This window comes from Balaenoptera borealis, assembly GCF_965194805.1.
Source record: "Balaenoptera borealis genome assembly, chromosome: 12".
In the NCBI taxonomy this organism is placed as follows: domain Eukaryota; kingdom Metazoa; phylum Chordata; class Mammalia; order Artiodactyla; family Balaenopteridae; genus Balaenoptera; species Balaenoptera borealis.
The window spans coordinates 100339868-100363370 of record NC_138869.1 but is presented as its reverse complement, the minus strand read 5'-3'; the positions used below and the strand labels follow the sequence as shown (position 1 = coordinate 100363370).

Genomic DNA, 23503 nt, shown 5'->3' with positions numbered 1-23503 from the left:
ATATCAGAATTTCCTTGGGCTTACTAATGAGTGTGGCCCTGTGTGAGTCCTTGCTGCAGGAATGAGGTGTCAGCTCAGATAGTAGCCCTCCCCAGTGACTCAGAAAATGATGTACATCTTAGCACAGAAGGAGACCTGATTTTTTAAAGTGAAGAAACAAGAAACAATGCCAGAGACCAAACTGCAGTATAATATTATCTATGGGGGAGACTTTGTTGCAGGACATTTCAAAAGAGAAAATTTATGTATTAAAAGATGAAGTACTTTCAACTAGAACAGCTAAGAGAATTTTTTTTTTTTTGCTTTTAGGAAAGTATGAAGCCAAAGGAAAACAAAAGAAACGTTGGGAGGCTACCAAGTCCAGTTTTAATCATTTTGAGAAGCAAGAATACTTGAGAGCTGATGAATTCATAAACATGGTGCAACAAAGTTGTTGTTGGTACTGGTCTTAACGTCCTCTGCAGTATTAATCATTGACACGAAATTCTCAGGAAGCAAGCTGAGAGAGAGAGAGAAAGGCACATTTAAAGGGTATGACTCTGCCGTGGAGCAAACTGGCTCCAGCAAGTTCTCTTGTTTATTAAATATTCTGTGCAAACGTCTGGGTTGCAAAGCTGCATTATGGAGTTCTTGGCTATTATCTTTTAGATAAAAGCCCTCACTTTTTAGATGAGAAGGATACTGAGATAACTAAGTTATAATCACTTAATTTAATTTTATCCTTCTTGGGCTAGAATTCAGGTTCCCTGAGTCCTAATCTTTTTGCCGACTTTCATCACTTTTCACATTTACAAGATAAGAACTTTTAATTATTGGACAGTGATTTCAGCTCATTTCTGGAAACCCTGTCTAACCACCGCCACTCAAAATTATATTCCAGCACACACTGCTTATATACGGATATGAATAAAAATGAAGTATAATCTTAATAATTTTCTTACATCCCTTGAAATTAGAGATACAAACACAAGGGGTAGAATCTATGCTCATATTTTTTGGTGTGAAGTGAAAAAGGTTTGAAATACAGATTGCTAGCAAAAATAAATTTTAAAGAATTTCAGATGATTAAGCCCAGTATAACTTTAAGAACTTACACTGGCAGGGATTGTAGGCTAAATCACACTGCTGATATGAATTCATCGATAATCTTTTGCGGGGGTGTGAGCTATTTGCCAGAATTTAAAAGTGGACTGTTAACATCCTCCTGTCAGGTACTTGCACTTGGGAAACAGTTACAAATTTAATGGGATTGCCTTTCTTTTTTTGCCTTCGAGAGACTATAGGCAGAGTGTTTTCAGCAAAGATCCTAGTTTGGGATCTCTGCAAACCTTTGTATTGAGAAGGCAGCTGATCCATTTGTGGGCTAATCTGGAATTTTCTAGAATGTTAGCTACCCAAAGTTGAGATATTAATCCCTGTAATAACATTTGGCATAAATATAAAATTTTTTTCTTTACCACCTACTTACAATCATATATCATCATACCAAATACAGACTCAGACAAACTTCCACTATTGCAGATGTGCAAGCGAAGTCTATTTTGATCTGTATTCGTGGCCCTCTATTAGTATGGCATTCACTAACAATCCAGTTTTGGCAGACTATATTTACATTTTAATTTCATTATGATCAGAATAATGAGGCTATTGATGTTTCCATTTTCTCTTTGAACGGCCGCTTCAGTTTGAACTGTGACCCTTTTGTGCATCAAACTGTTGTCACAGATGGAATATTTTAGCATGCATTTTTTGTTTCTATGAAGCAGTTAGAATAGGAAAAAAAATCTCTTCACAGTCACTAAATTCCATCAATAAGACCAAAACTTTTATAAGTGATTATTTTATCGTTCCATACAGTAGACGTTTCAGCGAAAGGTGATATGTATTATTAGTTTATTGCATTAAAATAATTAAAAATTAAAAATCTAGGGACTTCCCTGGTGGTCCAGTGGTTAAGACTCTGTGATTCCACTGCAGGGGCATGGGTTTGATCCCATACGCCACGTGGCATGGCCAAAAAAAATTAAAAATCTTCCTAGAAGAAAGTATTATTTATTTAAAAATGAAAAGCAGTAGAGGTCTTCAAAATATTTCAGGCTAAAGATTAATGTATGTGGAGATGGAGATACATATATATATTCTCTATGAATACATACTTTTAAAGTAAAATTTCTGGGATAAACATAAACCTTTTAGTATTTAAAAAGAAGGGACTTCTGGTTATGGATATGACTAAGTAACAGGTATTGGATTTAATTCCCTGAGTAATCAACTATCAACCTGGACAAAATATATGAAATAAATGTTTTCAGACATTGGACAATATACCACACAGGTCTACTGTTCTTAGGAGAAGAAAAACACAGGACTGTAGATACATCTTACATTCACCTTATCTTTCTGCCTGGGGCACTTTCCAAACTGTAGTACAAGGAATTTAACCCAGGCTGAGAGCAGTGGTCTTCTGGGTGGAGGAAACAGATACCAGAGTTCAGGGCTGCTGAGTCATCTGTAATTCATGGAGGAGAGTATCCAGAGATGAAAGCTGCACAGAGAAGTGGCTTTAGAAATCTGCGTAGACATTCCTTTGAGTCTCTAGCCAGGTGCTAAACTGGGCGTGCTCAGAGCGACACTCCATGATTACCATCAGAGAAGAGCCACTGACAGGCTGACAGTTGCAATGGGTGGGCTCCTGGAGGTACCATTATGCAAGGGGGTACTGGAGTTCTGACCAGAGTGGAGTCATTTCACTGAATCCCCCAGGCATTCTGTTGAAATCATAGGAAAGCCACCGTAAAAGTAGGGCTAACAGCTGAACGAAAAAGTGAGCAAAAGATTTGATATACATTGCAGTTTAAAAGATCCATGAATGGCTGATAAGCACATGGTGAGTAAAATTTGCCATTAGGGAAATATGTGTTGAAACAAAAATGACATACCACTACACATCCACTGAAATGGCTGCAATAAAATGTCAGACAATACCAAGTGTTGACAAGGATGTGGAAAAACAGGAAACTTCATGTGTTCTGGTGGGAATGAAAAGGCACAGCTACTATGGACAACATTTTGGCAGTTCCTTAAAGCGTTAAACATAAATTTACCATTCAACCTAGCAAATCCACTTCTAGAAATCTACCCAAGAGAAATAAAAACATAGCATAGGTCTACACAAAGACATGTACGCAAATGTTCACAGCAGCATTATTTATAATAACCAACAAATGAGAAACAATCTAAATGTTCTTCAGTTGGTGACTGGATAAACAAAAATGAATATATCCATACAATGAAACTGTATATTCAGCAACTAAAAGGAATGAACTGCTGATGCATGTTACAAAATATATTAAGTTGGGGCTTCCCTGGTGGCACAGTGGTTGAGAGTCTGCCTGCTAATGCAGGGGATACGGGTTCGAGCCCTGGTCTGGGAGGATCCCACATGCAGCAGAGCGACTGGGCCCGTGAGCCACAACTGCTGAGCCTGCGCGTCTGGAGCCTGTGCTCCGCAACAGGAGAGGCTGCGATGGTGAGAGGCCTGCACACCGCGATGAAGAGTGGCCCCCACTCGCCACAACTAGAGAAAGCCCTCACGCAGAAACGAAGACCCAACACAGTCAAAAAAAAAAAAAAAAAAAAAAAAAATATATATATATATATAAAGTTAAAAATGTGCTAAATGAAAGAAGCCAGAAACAAAGGGCTATTTAATTTATATGCAAAGTCTAGAAAACGCAAATTTATCATCAGAAAGCAGGTCAGTGTCTGCCCAAGACTGAAGATAGAAGCTGGAATTGACTGTAAATGGCGCAAAGGAGTTTTGGGAGGTGATGGTAATGTTCTTAAACTGGATTATGGTGATGGTGACACAATTTTATAAAATAATTGAATTGTTAAAAAAAAATCGGGCTATACTAACCATAGAGTAAGTGCCATTCTAGAGCCATCTGAGTAAAGCCAAATTCAAGTTGATCCACCAGTAAATTAACTGCCTTTGAAATAAAACTCACAATTGTTTAAAGGGAGGCAAAATCCAGACTGTAAGCAACATAGCAGCTGCACTGTCCAACATGCAATAAGCAGTTACTAGACATGTAAAGAAGCAAGAAAATGTGACCCATAACCAGGAGGAAAAAATGTCAATAGAATCAGACCTGAGATGACTCAGATGGTGGAATTATGCAATAAAACCTTCAAAGAGTATTATAAATCTGTCTGAGGTTTAAAAGAAAAACACAGACATTTTGAGTGAAGCCACAGTGAATTTCAGCAGAGCAATCAAAACTATAAAAATTAAATACATGGCAAATCTGGAACTAAAGAAAAGTCAGAAACGAAAAATATACTGGGTGGGTTGATCAACAGATTGGAAAATACAGAAAGAAGTAACAGTAAATTTAATGCAGGGCAACAGAAAACTTAAGTACAGAGAAAGATTTCTTAAAAATGAAGTGATGTATGAGACATATCAAGTGGTATAACACGTGTAAGTATGTTTAATAATATGAGAGTAAGACAGCCCTTTCTAAACATAATACAAAATATAGCAACTATAAAAGAAAAGACTAGTGAATTTGATGATATAAAAATTAAAAGAAAACTTTGCTTGGGTAAAAAAATACAACATGCAAAGTAAGTTATAAACAATAAATGGAGAAAACACTTACACATTAATTAGAAAAAGCCAATAACTTGATGGAAAAAGCAGCAAAAAAACACGAAGAAATGATTAATCAGAAGGGAAATACATATAAATTTTTCACCTGTGAAAAATGTTCTACCTCACTCATAAGTGAAATGTCAATTAAAATGACTATATACTCACAGATATAGAGAATAAACTAGTGGTTACCAGTAGGGAGAGGGGAGGGGGGAGGGGCAAGATACAGGGTAGGGATTAAGAGGTACAAACTACTGTACCTCTTAAATAAATAAGATACAAGGGTGTATTTTACAACATGGGGGAATTGAGCCAATATTTTAAAATTTTAAATGGGTATAATCTATAGCAATATTGGATCACTATGTTGTACACCTGAAACTAATGTAATATTGTAAATCAACTATACTTTAATTTAAAAAATAATAAAAATAAATAAATAAAACTACTATACACTACACCCCACAAATGATTACCGATAAGAACAAAAGTGTTTGATAATACACTACGAAATAAAAATCGATATTAGCACTCGTTCATTACAGCACTGTTCACAATAACCAAGGTGAGGAAACAACCTAAACGTCCATCCACAGATGAAAGGATCAAGAAAATGTGGTTTATTCATACAATGGGATACCATTCAGCCTTGAAAAAAAGAGAAGGTGATTCTTCAATATGTGACAAAATGGGTAAAACTTGAGAACATTATGCTAAGTGAAATAAGCCAGTCAAAGAAAGACAAATACTCCATGATTCTATTTATAGATTCATAGAATCAAAGAGTAGAATGATGGTTTTCAGGGGCTGAAAAAAGTGGGGAAATGAGAGTCATTAATCAATGGGCATAAAGTTTCAGGTGAGTAAGATGAATAAATTCTATAGCTCTTCTGTACAACATTTTACCTACAGTCAACAATAGTGTACTGGATGGTTAAAAATTTAAGAGAGTACATCTGATGTTAAATGTTCTTACCACAATAAAAAAAAATTAAAGAAAAAAGAATGCTGATTGAGGGAATATATGGAGAAACCATTAGTTTCCTACATTGCTAATTAGAATAAAATAATTGTTCCAACCAATTCAAAGGGCAATTTAACACTAGATATCAACATTAAAGATAACATGTCTTGGAATTTATCCTATTTCTAGGAATTTATTCTTACATATTCACACATGAAAAAAATTGAACAATGATATTTCTTGTGTCCTGATGTGTAATGGCAACAGTTGGAAACAACTGAAATGTCCAAATGAAAAACAGACTAAGTGAATAATGAGATATTCTTTCAATAGAATGCGATTCAGCCACTAGAAAAAAAATGAGGCAAATCTATATGTATTGATATGGAACACTCACTAAGATATATTAGATAAAAAAGAAAGCAAAGTGCAGAACAATGTATATATTATGCTACCATTTGAGAAAAACTATAAATATGTTTGTATGCCCACATCTCCACCCCCTGCCCCATATACAGATCCAAAAACTCTGATAGCATTTGTACCTTCTGGAGCAGGGACTCAGGATTGGGGGCAAGGAGAAATGGGAGAGGCTGGCTCTTTACTCTATAACCTTTTGCTCCCTTTGAATTATAATATTTACTATTTGTATGCATTACTTACTTTAAAAAAAATAGAAAATAAAAAATTTCGAAGTTGAATAAGCAGGGTGGAGGGGTATTGCACCCAAAATAAAAGTCAAACTTCTTTCCAGAGTTACAAACCCTCCTTGAACTGACTTTTCCCCCATTCCTTCAATCACTTCTTATTCCTTTGTCCTCCTCACACTCTGTGGTTTCCAGCTATGCATTAGTCCCAGGACCCCCTTGGATTCCAAACTCTACAGATGCTCAAGTCCTTTATATAAAATGGTGTAGTATTTGCATACAACCTACATACATCCTCCTGTGTATGTGTATATATATATATATTTTTTTTTTTTTTTTAATAGATCTTTATTGGAGTATAATTGCTTCACAATTCTGTGTTAGTTTCTGTTGCACAACAAAGCGAATCAGCCATATGCATACACATGTCCCCATATCCCCTCCCTCTTGAGCCTCCCTCCCATCCTCCCTATCCCACCTCTCTAGGTCATTGCAAAGCACCAAGCTGATCTCCCTGTGCTATGCTGCTGCTTTCCACCAGCCAACTATTTTACATTCGGTAGTGTATATATGTTGATGCTACTCTCACTTCGCCCCAGCTTCGCCCTCCCACCCCATGTCCTCAAGTCCATTTTCTATGTCTACCTCTTTATTCCTGCCCTGCAACTAGGTTCATAAGTACCATTTTTTTTTTTTTTTAGATTCCATATATATGTGTTAGCATACGGTATTTGTTTTTCTCTTTCTGACTTACTTCACTCTGTATGACAGACTCTAGGTCCATCCACCTCACTACAAATAACTCAATTTCATTTCTTTTTATGGCTAGGTAATATTCCATTGTATATATGTGCCACATCTTTTTTTTTTAACCCTTACTTTTATTTTTAATTTTTTTAACATCTTTATTGGAATATAATTGCTTTACAATGGAGTGTTAGTTTCTGCTTTATAACAAAGTGAATTGGCTACACATATCCCCATATCCCCATATCTCCTCCCTCTTGTGTCTCCTTCCATTCATCTGTCGATGGACATTTAGGTTGCTTCCATATCCTGGCTATTGTAAATAGTGCTGCAATGAACATTGTGGTACATGTCTCTTTTTGAATTATGGTTTTCTCAGGGTATATGCCCAGTAGTGGGATTGCTGGGTCATATCGTAGTTCTATTTTTAGTTTTGTAAGGAACCTCCATACTATTCTCCATAGTGATTGTATAAATTTACATTCTCACCAACAGTGCAGGAGGGTTCCCTTTTCACCACACCCTTCCCAGCATTTATTGTTTCTAGATTTTTGATAATGGCCATTCTGACCAGCGTGAGGTGATACCTCAATGTAGTTTTGATTTGCATTTCTCTAATAATTAGTGATGTTGAGCACATTTTCATGTGCCTCTTGGCCATCTGTATGTCTTCCTTGGTGAAATGTCTATTTAGGTCTTCTGCCCATTTTTTTAACTGGATTGTTTGGTTTTTTGATATTGAGTTGCATGAGCTGCTTGTATATTTTGGAGATTAATCCTTTGTCTGTTGTTTCATTTGCAAATATTTTCTTCCATTCTGAGCGTTATCTTTTTGTCTTGTTTATGGTTTCCTTTGCTGTGCAAAAGCTTTTAAGTTTATTTAAGTCCCATATGTTTATTTTTCTTTTTATTTCTGTTACTCTAGGAGGTGGGTCAAAAAAGATCTTGCTGTGGTTTATGTCAACAAGTGTTTTTCCTATGTTTTCCTCTAAGAGTTTTATACTGTCTGGTCTTACATTTAAGTCTTTAATCCATTTGGAGTTTATTTTTGTGTATGGTATTAGGGAGTGTTCTAATTTCATTCTTTTACATATAACTGTCGAGTTTTCCCAGCACCACTTATTGAAGAGGCTGTCCTTTCTCCATTGTATGTTCTTGCCTCCTTTGTCATAATTAGGTGCCCACATGTGCGTGGGTTTATCTCTGGACATTCTGTCTTCTACCATTGATCTATATTTCTGTTTTTGTGCCAGTACCACACTGTCTTGATTACTGTAGCTTTGTGGTATAGTTTGAAGTCAGGGAGCCTGATTCCTCCAACTTCGTTTTTCTTTCTCAAGATTGCTTTCACTATTCAGGGTTTTTTGTGTTTCCATACGAATTGTAAAATTTTTTGTTCTAATTCTGTGAAAAATGCCATTGGTAGTTTGATAGGGATTGCATTGAATCTGTAGATTGCTTAGGGTAGTATAGTCATTTTCATAATATTGATTCTTCCAATCCAAGAACATGGTATATTTCTCCATCTGTTTATGTCATCTTTGATTTCTTTCATCAGTGTTTTATAGTTTTCTGAGTACAAGTCTTTCTCTTCCTTAGGTAGGTTTATTCCTAGGTATTTCATTCTTTTTGTTGCGATGGTAAATGGGATTGTTTCCTTAATTTCTCTTTCTGATTTTTCATTTTTAGTGTATAGGAATGCCAGAGATTTCTGTGCATTAATTTTGTATCCTGCAAACTTACCAAATTCATTGATTAGCTCTAGTAGTTTTCTTGTTGGATCTTTAGGATTTTCTATGTATAGTGTCATGTCATCTGCAAACAGTGACAGTTTTACTTCTTTTCCAATTTGTATTCCTTTTATTTCTTTTTCTTCTCTAATTGCCGTGGCTAGGACTTCCAAAACTATGTTGAATAAGAGTGGCAAGAGTGGACATCCTTGTCTTTTTCCTGATCTTAGTGAAAATGCTTTCAGTTTTTCACCACTGACTATGATGTTTGCTGTGGGTTTCTCATATATGGCCTTTATTATGTTGAGGTAGGTTCCCTCTATGCCCACTTTCTGGAGAGTTTTTATCATAAATGAGTGTTGAATTTTGTCAAAAGCTTTTTCTGCATCTATTGAGCTGATCATATGTTTTTAATTCTTTAATTTGTTAATGTGGTTGATTGATTTGCAAATACTGAAGAATCCTTGCATCCCTAGGATAAATCCCACTTAATCATGGTGTATGATCCTTTTAATGTGTTGTTGGATTCTGTTTGCTAGTATTTTGTTCAGGATTTTTGCATCTACGTTCATCAGTGATGTTGGTCTATAATTTTCTTTCTTTGTGATATCTTTTTCTGGTTTTGGTATCAGGATGATGGTGGCTTTGGAGAATGAATTTGGGTGTGTTTCTCCCTCTGCAATTTTTTGGAAGAGTTTGAGAAGGATTGGTGTTAGCTCTTCTCTAAATGTTTGATAGAATTCGCCTGTGAAGCCATCTGGTCCTGGGCTTTTGTTTGTTGGAAGATTTTAAATTACAGTTTCAATTTCATTACTTGTGATAGGTCTGTTTATATTTTCTAATTCTTCCTGGTTCAGTCTTGGAAAGTTGTAGCTTTCCAAGAATTTGTCCATTTATTTGTGGTTGTCCATTTTACTGGCATATAGCTGTTTGTAGTAGTCTCTTATAATCCTTCGTATTTCTACAGTGTCAGTTGTGATTTCTCCTTTTTCATATCTAATTCTGTTGATTTGAGTCTTCAACCTTTTTTCTTGATGGGTCTGGCTAATGGTTTATCAATTTTGTTTATCTTCTCAAAGAACCAGCTTTTAGTTTTATTGATCTTTGCTATTGTTTTCTTCATTTCTTTTTCATTTACTTCTGATCTGCTCTTTATGATTTCTTTCCTTCTGCTAACTTTGGGTTTTTTTTGGTTCTTCTTTCTCTAATTGCTTTAGGTGTAAGGTTAGGTTGTTTATTTGAGAATTTTCTTATTTCTTGAGGTGAGCTTGAATTGCTATAAACTTCCCTCTTATAACTGCTTTTGCTGAGTCCCATAGGTTTTGGGTTGTCGTGTTTTTGTTCTCATTTGTTTCTATGTATTTTTTAAATTTCTTCTTTGATTTATTCAGTGATCTCTTGATTATTTAGTCATGCACTGTTTAACCTCCATGTTTTTGTGTTTTTTACAGTTTTTTTCCTCTAATTGATTTCCAATCTCATAGCATTGTGGTCAGAAAAGATGCTTGAGATGATCTCAATTTTCTTAAATTTTCAGAGGCTTGATTTGTGACCCAAGATGTGATCTATCTTGGAAAATGTTCCATGTGCACTTGAGAAGAAAGTGTATTCTGCCACTTTTGGGTGGAATGTTCTATAAATATCAATTAGATCTATCTGATCTATTGTGTCATTTAAAGTTTGTATTTCCTTATTTATTTTCTGTTTGGATGGTCTGTCCATTGGTGTAACTGGGGTGTTAAAATCCCCTACTATTATTGTGTTACTGTCAATTTCTCCTTTCGTGGTTGTTAGCATTTGCCTATGTATTGAGGTGCTCCTATGTTGGGTGCATAAAAATTTATAATTGTTATATCTTCTTCTTGGATTGATCCCTTGATCATTATGTAATGTCCCTCTTTCTCTCTTGTAACAGTCTTTATTTTAAAGTCTATTTTATCTGATACAAGTATTGCTACTCCAGCTTTCTTTTGATTTCCGTTTGCATAGAATATCTTTTTCCATCCCTTCACTTGGAAACACACAGCAAGACACATATTAATCAAACTAACAAAAATTAAATTCAAAGAAAAAATATTCAAAGCAGCAAGGCAAAAACAAAAAATAACATACAAAGGAATCCCCTTAAGGTTATCATCTGATTTTTCAGGGGTAACTCTGCAGGCCAGAAGGGAGTGGCAGAATATACTTAAAGTGATCAAAGAGAAAAACCTACAAACAAGATTAGTCTACCCAGCAACGATCTTTCTCAGATTCGGTGGAGAAGTCAAAAGCTTTTCAGACAAGCAAAAACTAAGAGAATTCAGCACCACCAAACCAGCTTTACAACAAATGCTAAAGAAACTTCTCTAAGTGGGAAACACAAGAGAAGAAAACGACCCACAAAAACAAACCCAAAACAGTTAAGAAAAAGGTAATAGGAACATACATATTGGTAATAACCTTGAATGTAAATGGATTAAATGCCCCAACCGACACAGACTGGCTGAATGGATACAAAAACAAGACCCATATATATGCTATCTACAAGAGACTCACTTCAGACCTAGGGACACATACAGACTGAAAGTGAAGGTATGGAAAAAGATACTCCCGTACATTTTAAATCATCTCTAGATCACTTAGAATACCTAATACAATATAAATGTTATGTAAGTAGTGGTAAATACAATGTAGATGTTATGCAAATAGTTGCCAGCATGTGGCAAATTCAAGTTTTGCTTTTTGGAACTTTCTGGAATTTTTAAAAAATATTTTTAATCTGTGTTTGGTTGAATGTGTGGATGTGGAACCCACAGATACGGAGGGTTGATTGTACTTATCTTCTTTCAGTTGCTTGAACAGAGTCAGTCATCCCCCTCAAAGTGTCTGCACTTTCTTTCTGCCTCAACTCCTTTCCCCCAACTCTACATGGCAGGCTTGTCTCTACCTCCTTGTCTCATCTCTGGTGGTCACTTATTCAGAGAGGCCCCACCTGAACCATCCTCTCTCAAGTAGGGTTCTTTTTTTGTGTGTATGGGGCACCTAATTCCTTGTAGTCACATTTATCACAGGTAGTAGTTTTTTACTCTTTATCTGTGTGTTGGCTTGTTTAGTATCTTTCTACACCCCTCCTCAAGACTGTAAACTCCTTGTGGTACCATTTCTATTTTATTCTCTGGGCAACTTCTATGATAGTGCCTGAAACATTGCAGGTTGGTTGGAATGTAAATATCTCTTGAGTCAATTAACTCATTCATGAAAACCCAAAACTTTTATTACAAGTTAGAAGAACTGTCTTACTGATTGGTATTTAAGTGTAAAAATGTGGCCCCTATTTTTAGTATTTAAAACTCTCATGATGTCCAATATTTTCTACTGTTTTATACACTCAACTTTCATGCACATTGCTCATTTTTCTTAACAATCTCAGTGCTTTGACAACCAAATCAGAAAAAAAAAAAAAGCACAGAAAAGTGTAATTTTAGCAACTACTAAATGGACTAATAACTCCAGTGGTGATTTTTAAAAATTCTTAAGAAGCATAATTCTCAACTAATTTTTCTTATAACAACAGTAAACTAAGTAAGAGGCAAGCTAATGCATGTAAGATGTGGAGGAACCACACTTGTGTAGGGGGGCTGTTATTTCATCTACATCAATTTGTTGAAATATCTTCCACGTGGCCCACCCCATAAAGGAAACCATAAAATTTGTACATAAGTTAACATGCAATGTCGTTTGATTATTTTTGCCAAGTCCAACACACAGTGTAGTTATAGGGCTGAATTTTAATAGTAGTACCAATGTAAATGGTATGATTCTTTTCATATTTTAAATTGGTTTCATAAATATTATCTCATTAGATCCTCATTATAAAAACACAACAGAGATGATTTTGGCCCTTGCTTTTGTAAAATCATACAGTTTTAGACCTGGGAAATTCACAACGTCATGTAGTTCTGTTCAGTTTATAAGTAAGAAAACTGAGGCCAAGAAGCATTAGAAAGGTGTGTTCCAGTCTCACAGCTCATTAGGATCAGGACCCAGGTCCTTTCTTGGGCAACTGGAAAATGACTGAATATGCTCCTGCAACACCTTAACATCATACAAATGACCTTAAAAATGTACAAATTTATTTATTTAAATAAACTGCACCCTTTTCTCTTAAAACATGGAGCACGGTGCAATAAAAAACATCATCTATATCCTATTACCCAAAGAGAACCATAGTTTTCATTTGGGGATATTATTTTCTAGTATCTTTCTTTGATTTGCATAAATATATTAATATCAGTAACATTATATAATAATGTTATATATTATATATTAAAAATACATATCTTAAAATATATATTTAAAAGGTATATAAAATTTCATTCTATGCTTTTCACTTAACATTTTATTCTCTCATTTTTATTGCTGAAAGGTCTTCATAATCATAATTTTAATACATATTTAATATGCTGCCTAATTAATGTACTTTAATTTACTTATCCCATTTCCCATTTTGGACACTGAGGTTGTTTTTACTTTTTGCTTTTATAAATCATTCTGAAGTAAACATTCCATGTAAATACCTTGGTCAATATCTCTGATAATTTCTATAGGACATATTCTCTGAAGGATGATTACAGGACCAAATAAAATGAATATTTTTAAAGTCGTTGACTCACATTGTCGAAGGGTTTTCCTTCAAAGGATGTGACAATATCGCCAAGAGTGTGTGAGAAACATTTCACTAGGTTTTATTCTCACTGGGTATTTTCATTTAAAAATACATTTCTAATTTAATAGGCAAATAGCTCCCAATTTTTCTTTTATTTTGCATTTATTTGCTTATTATTGAGATCAAACATTTTCCAATTTGTTTACCTGATATCCTTAAGGCTAGATTAATCTAATACTTTTTTTAAGGCAAGCTATGACACTGAAGATGAAAAAGAATGAAGAGCAAGAAATGAGGAAAACAGAGGCAGAAGTGACAGCGACCCCTACCAAGGTGATAATGATCTCAGATGATATTGTCAGGTACATTAATAGTCAGGTTATGAGAAAAAGAGGAAGCGAAAGTCACAAGACTTGAGCTCATAGTGAAAAACTACTTCACCCTGGCTCAGTTTTAGATCTTAAGGGACTTTTATCCTTTGTTAAAGTTTTTACAAACTAAATGAATTAAAGGGAATTAATTTAATATTAAAAGGAAATAATGAATAGCATAAATATTAGAATAGCATGAACAGCATAATACTCTGCACGATGGGTCTATAGCTGTGCTGGGTGATATGGTAGCCAGTAAGGCACGTGGTTATTGAACATTTGAAACGGGGCTAGTCTGAACCGAGATGTGCTGTAAATATAAAATACATGCCTGATTTTGGGGACTTAGCACCAGAAAAAAAATGAGTGTAAAATAGCTCAATAATTTTTTTTATGGATTACATGTTGAAATGTTAATGTTTGGGATATAGTATTTTAAATAAAACATTATTAACATTAATTTTACCTGTTTAATTTTGCTTTTTAAAAAGTGACCTTGAGAAAATTTATAATTGCATATATGGCTAACATTGGCCAGCACAGGTCTAAAGAATCTTTATGATCTTAGATTTTAGGAAGACCATTATAAAATTTCAGTGTTTTGGCCAGAGACCTAAAAGGATATATGATGGGAAAGAGAGAGAGAGAGGCTGCACCATGTAATTAAATGAAGTAAAGACAGTGGCACTGCAGCAACCAATATGGCCAGCCAGGAGGTATCTGATGAGCTCAGATCTTTATTCATACATTCAGTTTTTAAAAGACCTACTACAAAAGACAGAAAGGAGTATAATCGCTATTGTTAGGACTGTTATAAAGAATGAGCTAGAAGCAACCAAAGGGCTAAGAAGAGCAAAGAAAGACAGACACTGCTTAGGAAAGCTGGGAAAACATTTCCACATGAGAGAGAAGATAAAATTATGCAATTCCTATTTTGCTTCTGTTCTCTCTATAAGGAATAATGATCTTCTAACTGGAAAAAAAAGAAAATATATCGAAAGAAAAAAACCCTCAAGCTAGAAGAGGAGATATTCACGAATATACAGGTGTTACAAATAAGTGTTCATCTCCAACTGCAGATAAATTTTATTTCTGGTTAATGAAATCATTGGTAGTCTTTGGCACTTGACTCGTTCCAACACCGAATTCATCTCGTTACTAGGTTGTCAGTTCCATGAGATCAGGGACCTGATCTCTTTCATTCACTTTTGTATCCTCAGTGCCTAGAACATTGTCTGGCATGTAGTAAGTGCTCAATAAATACATACAGAATAAATGAGCAGGGAACACAGAACGGCCAGATGATTTAAATGGGAAAATATCTAGGTCCTCAAAATGGGAAAATGAGGATTCTGAGTTGTATAGATACCCAGGCATCATGCAAGCAAATGTCAATAGTTGAAAAAATTGTAGAATGGACTAATTTAAAAATTAAAATTAACAATGTGCAAGGATTCCTCTAGAATTTTACGTCTAGTTTAATCTTCACAATAACACAATTAATTGGTGTTATACACATTTTACAGATAAGGGAACTGAGGCCCAAAGAAGTTAAATAATTTGCCTAGGGTTCATATAGCTGCCAAGCAGAAAAGCTGGCACACAGAACACATCTATCTGACTCCAAAGTCTTGTTATTTTCCCTTTTCCGAAAGGGATATCATGATTACTTTAAACCAACATGTATACAACGAGAATGATTATGCTAAACACTCCTAATTTTTAATCAAATTGCTAAATTCGTTGATACCATAGATGACTGGTTTGCACACTATTTTTTTTTTAAGCAGTGAAACCCTTATTCCAAATCTGAATATATAAAGAAGTTCCTAGTGGAATTTCCTAGCTATTCTGGGTGACCCAGAGGTTTGGAGAACTATAAAAATAGCCATCCATTCAAGGTCGCAGAATGGTATAATCCACTGTCATAAACAACATATAATCAGATTTCAGCTGGGCATTTGATAAAGGTCGCTTATAATAGTTTTGCAACTAAGGCTGGATTGTGACATTCAGACCAATTAGCAGTATGTGGAACCACTGATCTGAGTAGTGTGAATTAATAAGTTGACATGAAACGCATAGGAAGTCATGTGAATAAAGCTCTGTTCCTGATCTTTTTGTGTTAAAAAATGTCAGTGACTTGGAGAAAGTAATAACATTCCCATTTTTATCTGATCACACGATTTTATATTAATTTCTACACATGGGCAATTAACTAATACACTCCCATTACACATGTCCTCTTTTCTACTTCTTCTTCTAGTAGAACAAGAAGTGACCTCAATGTGTTATATTTAGGCATTTAATCCATTTATTTTAAAGCACACATTAAATGGAATTTTTCACTCTTTAGCCCTCAAGAAAGAATCAGCACAATCGTAGTTTCCTCATTTTGATCATTACTCCAAAAAGAATTCTTGGGTGTGGACCAGCTGTTGTCTGAGGTAAGCATTCACGTTCTCTTCAGCCACTGGTCCTGTTCTCTGTATCACACCACTTTGGAATATCTTCACTACTCTGTTATTCTTCTTGCTAAAGGGAACTGACATCAGACTGACTTCGGGTTTAGTTGCTGTCACATCGACACAAGTCCCTGCTCCAAATCATTCCTTCCTCTCCCCTTCCGCACCAGCACTTGCCATCCCCATCACAGTTCTGAATCGCTCTTTCCATTTCTGACGCGTTGCCCCGGTAGAGATAGAGGACCAGTGGTCGAATCCTCTTCCCAGACTCCTGGTGAAAGTAGCCTCAGTCTTTTACTTAATCTCAAGTTGCTCTGTCACAATCCATTTATTTCATTTAATTAAGATTTATTTAGCTTTATGCTGTGCTGGGAACTGACAAGAAAAGCAGTTATTTCATTTAAATAAGATTTATTGAACACTTCTTCTATGCCAGGAATGGAGCTGAGAACGAGGGATAAAAATATAGAAAGACATATTCCTTGTCCTCCAAAAATGCTAAGTTTAGGAAGATGGAGTTAGTGAGTAAATCAACTTCAATTCAGGATCATAGATCCTAGATACTATGAGAAGTGTATAGGTGATGCTGTGAGCGCTCCAAGAAAGAGGGTCTAAATCATCCAGATGAGGGAGTTACACAAGGTGAATGTTTAGCAGTAAGTACCAGTTGGCTGTGTAAATAGAAGGGCGATGGGTGTTCCAGGCAGAAGTGTCAACGTGAATGAAGGCAAGAAGGCCTGAGGAGGTGAAGCTTTGGGAACTGCATTCTGTTTGACTCAGGGAGGGTACAGAGCAGGGGGGATGTGGTGGGAAAGCAGGTGAAAAAGGTAGATTGGCTTTGGATCCTAAAAGACTTTAGACTCTACTTCTTAATGCTGTGGGGAGCCAAGGGAGGGTTCTAGGCTGGGGTACCACAGGGTCTGATTTGCATATTGGAGGGACCACTCCTGGCAGCCATGCAAGGTTGAGACAGTAGGGAAAAGGCAAGAGGAAGGAAGGATGATTAAGGGGTTAGGAAATAATGTTAACAAAACGTGGTGGGGGTCTGAATAGGGCTCCTGAAGAAAAGATGGATTTGAGAGTGATGTAGGTGGTAAAACAAAGAACTTCATGAAGATTTGTCTACAGGGATGAGGAAGAGGGATGAGACGGAAGGGAACCTGGATTTCTGGCTTCGGCAAGTTGTGTGGACAAGGATGGCATACAGAGAGCATACACGAGAAGGGTAGGTTTTGGGGAATGACAATGGTTTCAGTGTTGGAAATGTTGAGTTTGAGATGTTCGTGAAACGTGGGGTGTGAGGCTGGGAAGCGTATCAGGCAGTTGTCTTAAAGCATCTGCAGCTCCAGATGAGTGGACTGGGCTAGAGAGCATGATGGTCAGCGTGTACGTGGTGGCTGGAACCTTGGGTTTTGATGACATCACCCAGGGAGGTGGTAGAGAGTGATCAGGTCAGAGGACCTCTGAGGATGGAGCCCTAGGAAAAGATTTGTGGTTGGTCTCTATTGTTTTGTTTTATTAAAATGGATCCTCTTGAAGATTTTTTTTTTTGTAGATTTTTCTTCACTTAATGCTGAGAGGAAAGAGCCGAAGGAGAAAAGTCTGAAGAGGCAAAAGAGAGCAGGTAAGTGCAGAGTGATTTTCCGGAGGGAGCAGGAGGTTTTCATTCATTTGTTCATTACAAATATTTGCTGAAGTCCTCCTCGAAGCTGGGAATCAAAGATCCTTGCCCTCATGCATCTTACATTCCAACGGTGATGAGAGACAGCCAGAAAAATTTAGTAAGTGATAGAGTATGTTAGAAGGTGACAAATGCTACAGAGGAAAATAAGACTGCATTAGGAGGATGGGGAGGTGGGGAGAGTATATGTATGTGATTTAAAGCATGATCAGGGAGAATTTCCCGGGGAGGTGACAAAAACTTGAAGGAGGTAAAGGAGAGAGTCATGCAGACTTCGAATGTTCTGGGCAGGGGAAATAGCAAGTGCAAATAACCTGAGCCTCAGAGAACAGCAAGGAGGCCAGTGTGGCTGCAGCAGAATGAGTAAGAAGAAGGGCAGCAGATTAGACCAGGGAGGTCCCTTGTGGACAAATCACGTAGCTGGCGGTTTGTAGGTCTTTGTAAGGAGTGTGGTCTTTTCTCTGAGTGAGATGGGATCTACTGGAGGCTTGTGAGCAGAAGAGGAACAGGGTCTGACAGCTTTTAAAGGGTCATTTTGAGGCTGAGTTGAGGACAGATTGTTGGAAGCTGTGTTAGTCCAGGTTCTTCAGGGAAACAGAGCCAGTAAGGTGTGAGTGTGTGTGTGTGTGTGTTTGTGTGCTTGTGTGTGTGTGTGTATGTGGAGAGAGAGACAGAAAGAGAAAGAGGGAGAGATTGATTTTAATGAATTGGAGCACACAATTGTGAAGGCTGGCAAGTCCAAAAATCTACAGAGTTGACCAGCAGGCTAGAGACTCAGAAAAGGGTTGAAGTTCAAGTATAAAGGAGTCTGCTGGCAGATTATCCTCCTTTTCTTCGGAGATGGTCAGTCTTGTTTGTCAGGCCTTCAACTGATTGGACGAGGCCCACCCACATTATGGTAAGTTGAAGAAAGCTTAGTTTGTGGAGGTAAAAAAATAACTCATATATCTCCAATATGAGAAGTTACTTTTAAAAGAAGTTTTTCCTAATTGCTTCTTTCTAAGATTTTTTTGGTAAACTTTTTATTGTTTGGTTTTATGGCTATGTATAGGGGTCTCATGAGAATGACACTAAAATAAGCTTTTGCTGACTTGGAGGATAAAAGGTAGTGGGAAGAAATCCAAATGTGTCCAACAAAAATGGTCCCCTCTGCACTTAAGAAGTTATTTTTCTATAATTCAGATATTTGGAAAAACACTCATCTAAATCCATATTTTCTCATATTGCCTTAGAGTCAAAAAAATTTTAAACAACTTTAAATACTACAGTAGACAATTTTTATATTCTACTATCTTCTATCATGGAGAGTCTTTTCTTCCATATTTTATGACTTTGAACGATTTCTTCTATTTCATAACTTGGAGCACATTTCTCATTTTCTTGCTATGTTTCCAGTAATGCAAAATTATTGACTGTTTTAGGTATTGTCTGTTCTTAATTTACCCCCATAATTGAGTTAGGACATTTCTGGATCACTTCTCCCCTTCCTGCATTTTCTCTCTTTCTTTCAAAACCTTCTATGTCAGCAGAGTAGGTTGTAGGTAAATGCTTGCTGGATATAAAAGAGTTGATGCATATTCAGAATATGCAAATTCATTGTAATATTAAGTTTAAAAACGTATCCCAGGGAAGGTAAGTGCATTCCACCCTACCACTTGCACCAAACACGCTGGATCTCTCTGTCTCCCTTGATCCATCGTCTACAGTGTGAACCTTGAATTAAATGTCAGAAAAGTTACAGTTACTAGGAAATGACGTGGAAATCAGAGCTCCCTCCTCCTTCAATTTTCTGAAAATGAAGTAATCACAGAGACACCCCTTCAAATCTCTGTAATGAACGTAAGTACAGAAAGTACATTTGTGAACTGTGAACCCCGAAGATTTGGCTTCTAAATTCCAAAAAAGGGCATGCATTTTTGGATGTCAAATGTACATTGATGTCAGACATCATTAATGGCAGCACATTTTTGCATTTTGCAGTCCAACTCCCAAAAGATCTCATCAAAGAAAAAGTCTCTCCCTCTTGCCCTTGATTTGTGGGGAGGATGGTCTGACACATGAAGCTTTGTCACTGAGAGCACCGCTTTGGCAGCTGGAAATGACCTTATATAGTAGCATCGCTTCACACTCCCAGTGTTGGAAAGATCGGTTTGGAATGTGGTGACTTCGATTGCTGATAAGGACATTCCACGGGAGGATGGCTGCTGGGGTCGGCTTGAGGAAGGATGGCTGCAGCACCGTCACCCATTAAACACAGTCCTTGTTTCAGACCCGTGAAGAGTAGCAGCCGGCAGAGTTTTCATTCATCATAGACACTATGACCCGGGCTGGGCCCATTTTCCTTTGAAACCTTTGGAATTGCCAGCCAATATGCATCCCGTGGAGTGAGTGTGCCTTTCAGTGCGGCCGTTTATTATTATAGGGGTGACACTGGTACACAGAGTCACTAGCGAGCTATTGTTTCCTTTGCTGAGAACAGCAGGAGGAGATAAAAAAGCCCTTCAGAAAAGAATTTATCTAGACATTGGTAAACCAATGAGCTGAGCGACTGTGTCCTGAGGACAGAAAATGCCTCTGAAGGTGACCGCACATCTAGAAGCTTCATTGCACATCTTGCTACTATTGGGCAAGTGAAGTTCAGGGATTCAGAGAATATCCTTTCTCCTTGTAAAGGAGAATGAAGAACAGGGGCACTCAGAGCGCTTGTCCAAGCAGACAGCCAGACCAACAGAAAGTAAGGTGGACTTGTCATTTTGTACCATCTGGGACAAGGACCCATCCCAGGCTGCCAGACTTCTCACGGGCGCCCCTCGTTTCTCATCTTTGTTGCCACCTTCTGGTACACCACTCAGTGCATCGCGGGTGTTCGAACTTCCTTCCTTCCCTTTCTTCCTCCTTTGCTGTTCTCGCCCTCCCTCCCTGTTCTCTCCTTCCACGCCCCCCACTCCCCACCCCAAACCCACTCCTTTCCTTCTATCCCAGGCACTGTGCTCAAGAAATTTGCAAAGCCTCATGCAGGGTGAATTTCAGCAACAGGCATCCTCCTAAATCTCAAGAAAAAAAAAAAAATCCCTTGCCAAAGCCATTTATTTTCAGCCCATTTCTGTGCCACTTTCAATACATTTTGGTTTCTGCATTTTAAAAATGGCAATGATTATATATTCAGCATGATCAGGCCCTGTCGTAGCCACCTAATTCATTGCTTCATTTCTCCATTCACAAATATCTATCATGCCCCTGTTATCCACTAAGCTCTGGGATTACAACAGTAGATAAACAACAAAGACTCTGTCCTCATGAAGCTCTGGGGGTGGGAGAGAGAAGCAATATACAAACAAACAATCAGTAAACATATATCACATCAGGTGGTAACGAATGACACAAAGAAAAATGAAACTCTCTATGCATGAGATGCATAGAGAGTGGCCAGTGGAGAGATGGATGCCTTTGGAGCAAAGACTGGAACAAGTCCTGTGGAAGCCAAGGGGAAAAGCATTGTAGCCAGAGGGAACAGCAAAGGCAAAAGCCCTGAGTCAGAGAGTGGCTGGGTGTTCAAGAACAACAGTGTAGCCAGAGCAGAAGGGTTGAGAGGGATAATGGGAAATGAGGTCACAAAGCGGGCAGGGGTGAGATCTCCCGCAGTCCTGTAGGCCATGGTAAGGACCTTGACTTTCCCTCTGAATCTGATGGAAAGCCAGTAAAAATTTTTGAACAAAGGCAAGTAGGATATGATCTACTGTATCACACAGTGGTTAAGTCCTGAGGTCTGAGGCCAGGCTGCCAGTGTTGAATCACGCCTCTGCTTCTTGCTACTTTTGTGACTGAGTGTAAGTTACTTTCGTGTTTTCTGTTTGATAACTTTACCCCCCTGCCCCGCCAGGGTTGTTATAAGGATTCTATAAATTAATGTGTATATAAACTATGCATTTGTTAAATATATAAACTAAATGTATTTTTAAAGGATCTCTTTAAAAATTTTTGCAGGGTGGTTTTGACCTATTTTTCAGCAATTACTACAAGTGACTTTCCTAAGGCCGAAACTTGCAGATGACCAGGTCAGGATTTATATACATGTCTGCATGACCCTGAAGCCCACATTTTACCATACAACATGGTACCTGCCTCTTTCCCTCAGCAACCCCAGCTGCTAGAGCCATCATTAATGGGGTAGTAACACTGCGTGTTATGAGTTGAATTGTCCCCCCACCGAAATTCCAGTGTTGAAGCCCTAACCCCCAGAACTTCAGAGTGTGATCTTATTTGGAGATCGGGTCTTTACAGAAATTATCAAGTTAAAATGGGGTCATTAGGGTTGGTCCTAATCCAATATGGCTGGTGTCCTTATACAAAGGGGAAATTTGGGACACAGAGACACACACACAGGGAGAAGGCTGTGTGGAGATTGGAGTTTTGCAGCCACAAGCCAAGGAACTACCAGAAGCCAGGAGAGAACCTGGAAAAGATCCTTCCTCAGCAGTTTTAGAGGGTGCACATCCCACCAACACTTTGATCCTGACTTCTAGCCTCCAGAATGTGCGACAATACATTTCTGTGGTTTTAGCCAGTCAGCTTGTGCTACTTTGTTACAACAGCCATAGGAGACTAATACCCTGTGCTTAGGCTATCTTTAATATTTTATATACTCGAATTAAGCCTTGTCAAGTTTCTAGCAAAGGCCCAGTGCTGGACTCCCTGCCCAGCTAAGAGGCCTGAGTTGCATCTAACTTCATTGTTGTCCAAACCCTTTGCCCAACAGGTGACTGAGAAGCTGTAGCCAATCATTTACAATTAAAGGTGATGGCGAGTCGCATCACTCACCTAGGTCTCTGATGTGCGCTCATTTCCTCTTGTAATTACCCAGTCAACACCACCTGTTAATAAACCTAGGGGGTTGCCAACACTGATCAAGTAAAACGTGAGGAAATTGGATCCTATGGAAAAATGTCACATCAAAGTATCAGAAGCATTTTAAAAAATCTGTTCTGATTCTGCTGACTTTTTAAGTAGGACAAATCATCCCTGATGAGTAGAGATTGCCAGCACCTGGGTAGATGGCCTGGTAAGTCGCCTCATTTTAATTGCCTGTTGTGTGGTTTCATTTTAGCCTGAGATCTTAATTCCCACAAATGATTTCCACAGCATGCACACTGAGAGGTAATGCACCTGCTGAAGATGGATTTAACCACCCTAAACTCTCCATTAAAAAGACCTAGTCAGGGACACTGCCTTTATTTAATTTTTAAACGTTTGTGCAGTGTGGTGGCATATGAGTGCTCAGTAAATATCATTTTCATTATTACAGTTGATGTTTTCCCTCAACCTTGATCTCTTCCTATAGATAATTTAAATTCCCTGTGTTAATAATAAACCAGAGGTTTCCACTGAATTCCTATAGTTTGCACACTCTTCTACAAATGCCTACTACATTGCCCCTAACTGCTGAGAAGCAACCTCTGAAGCAGACTGGGGCGGCCAACTTAAGATCTGATCTATTGCTTAGTAATTTCATAACTACTTCGTAATCAAGAATCTAGATTTAAGGATCATAGTGTGGAATACGGCAGGCCTTGATTTGAATTCAGCTGTGCCA

At 37.5% G+C, this 23503-nt stretch overlaps 1 long non-coding RNA gene across 1 annotated transcript in view; it reads right to left on the bottom strand.

The window, feature by feature from the left end:
- Positions 1-203: 203 nt before the first annotated feature.
- Positions 204-23503, bottom strand: part of LOC309606876 — a 42887-nt gene continuing 19587 nt past the window's right edge. The window contains exon 2 of the long non-coding RNA XR_014232097.1: positions 204-499. This is a non-coding gene — a long non-coding RNA (uncharacterized lncRNA). The remainder of the gene's footprint in view (positions 500-23503) is intronic.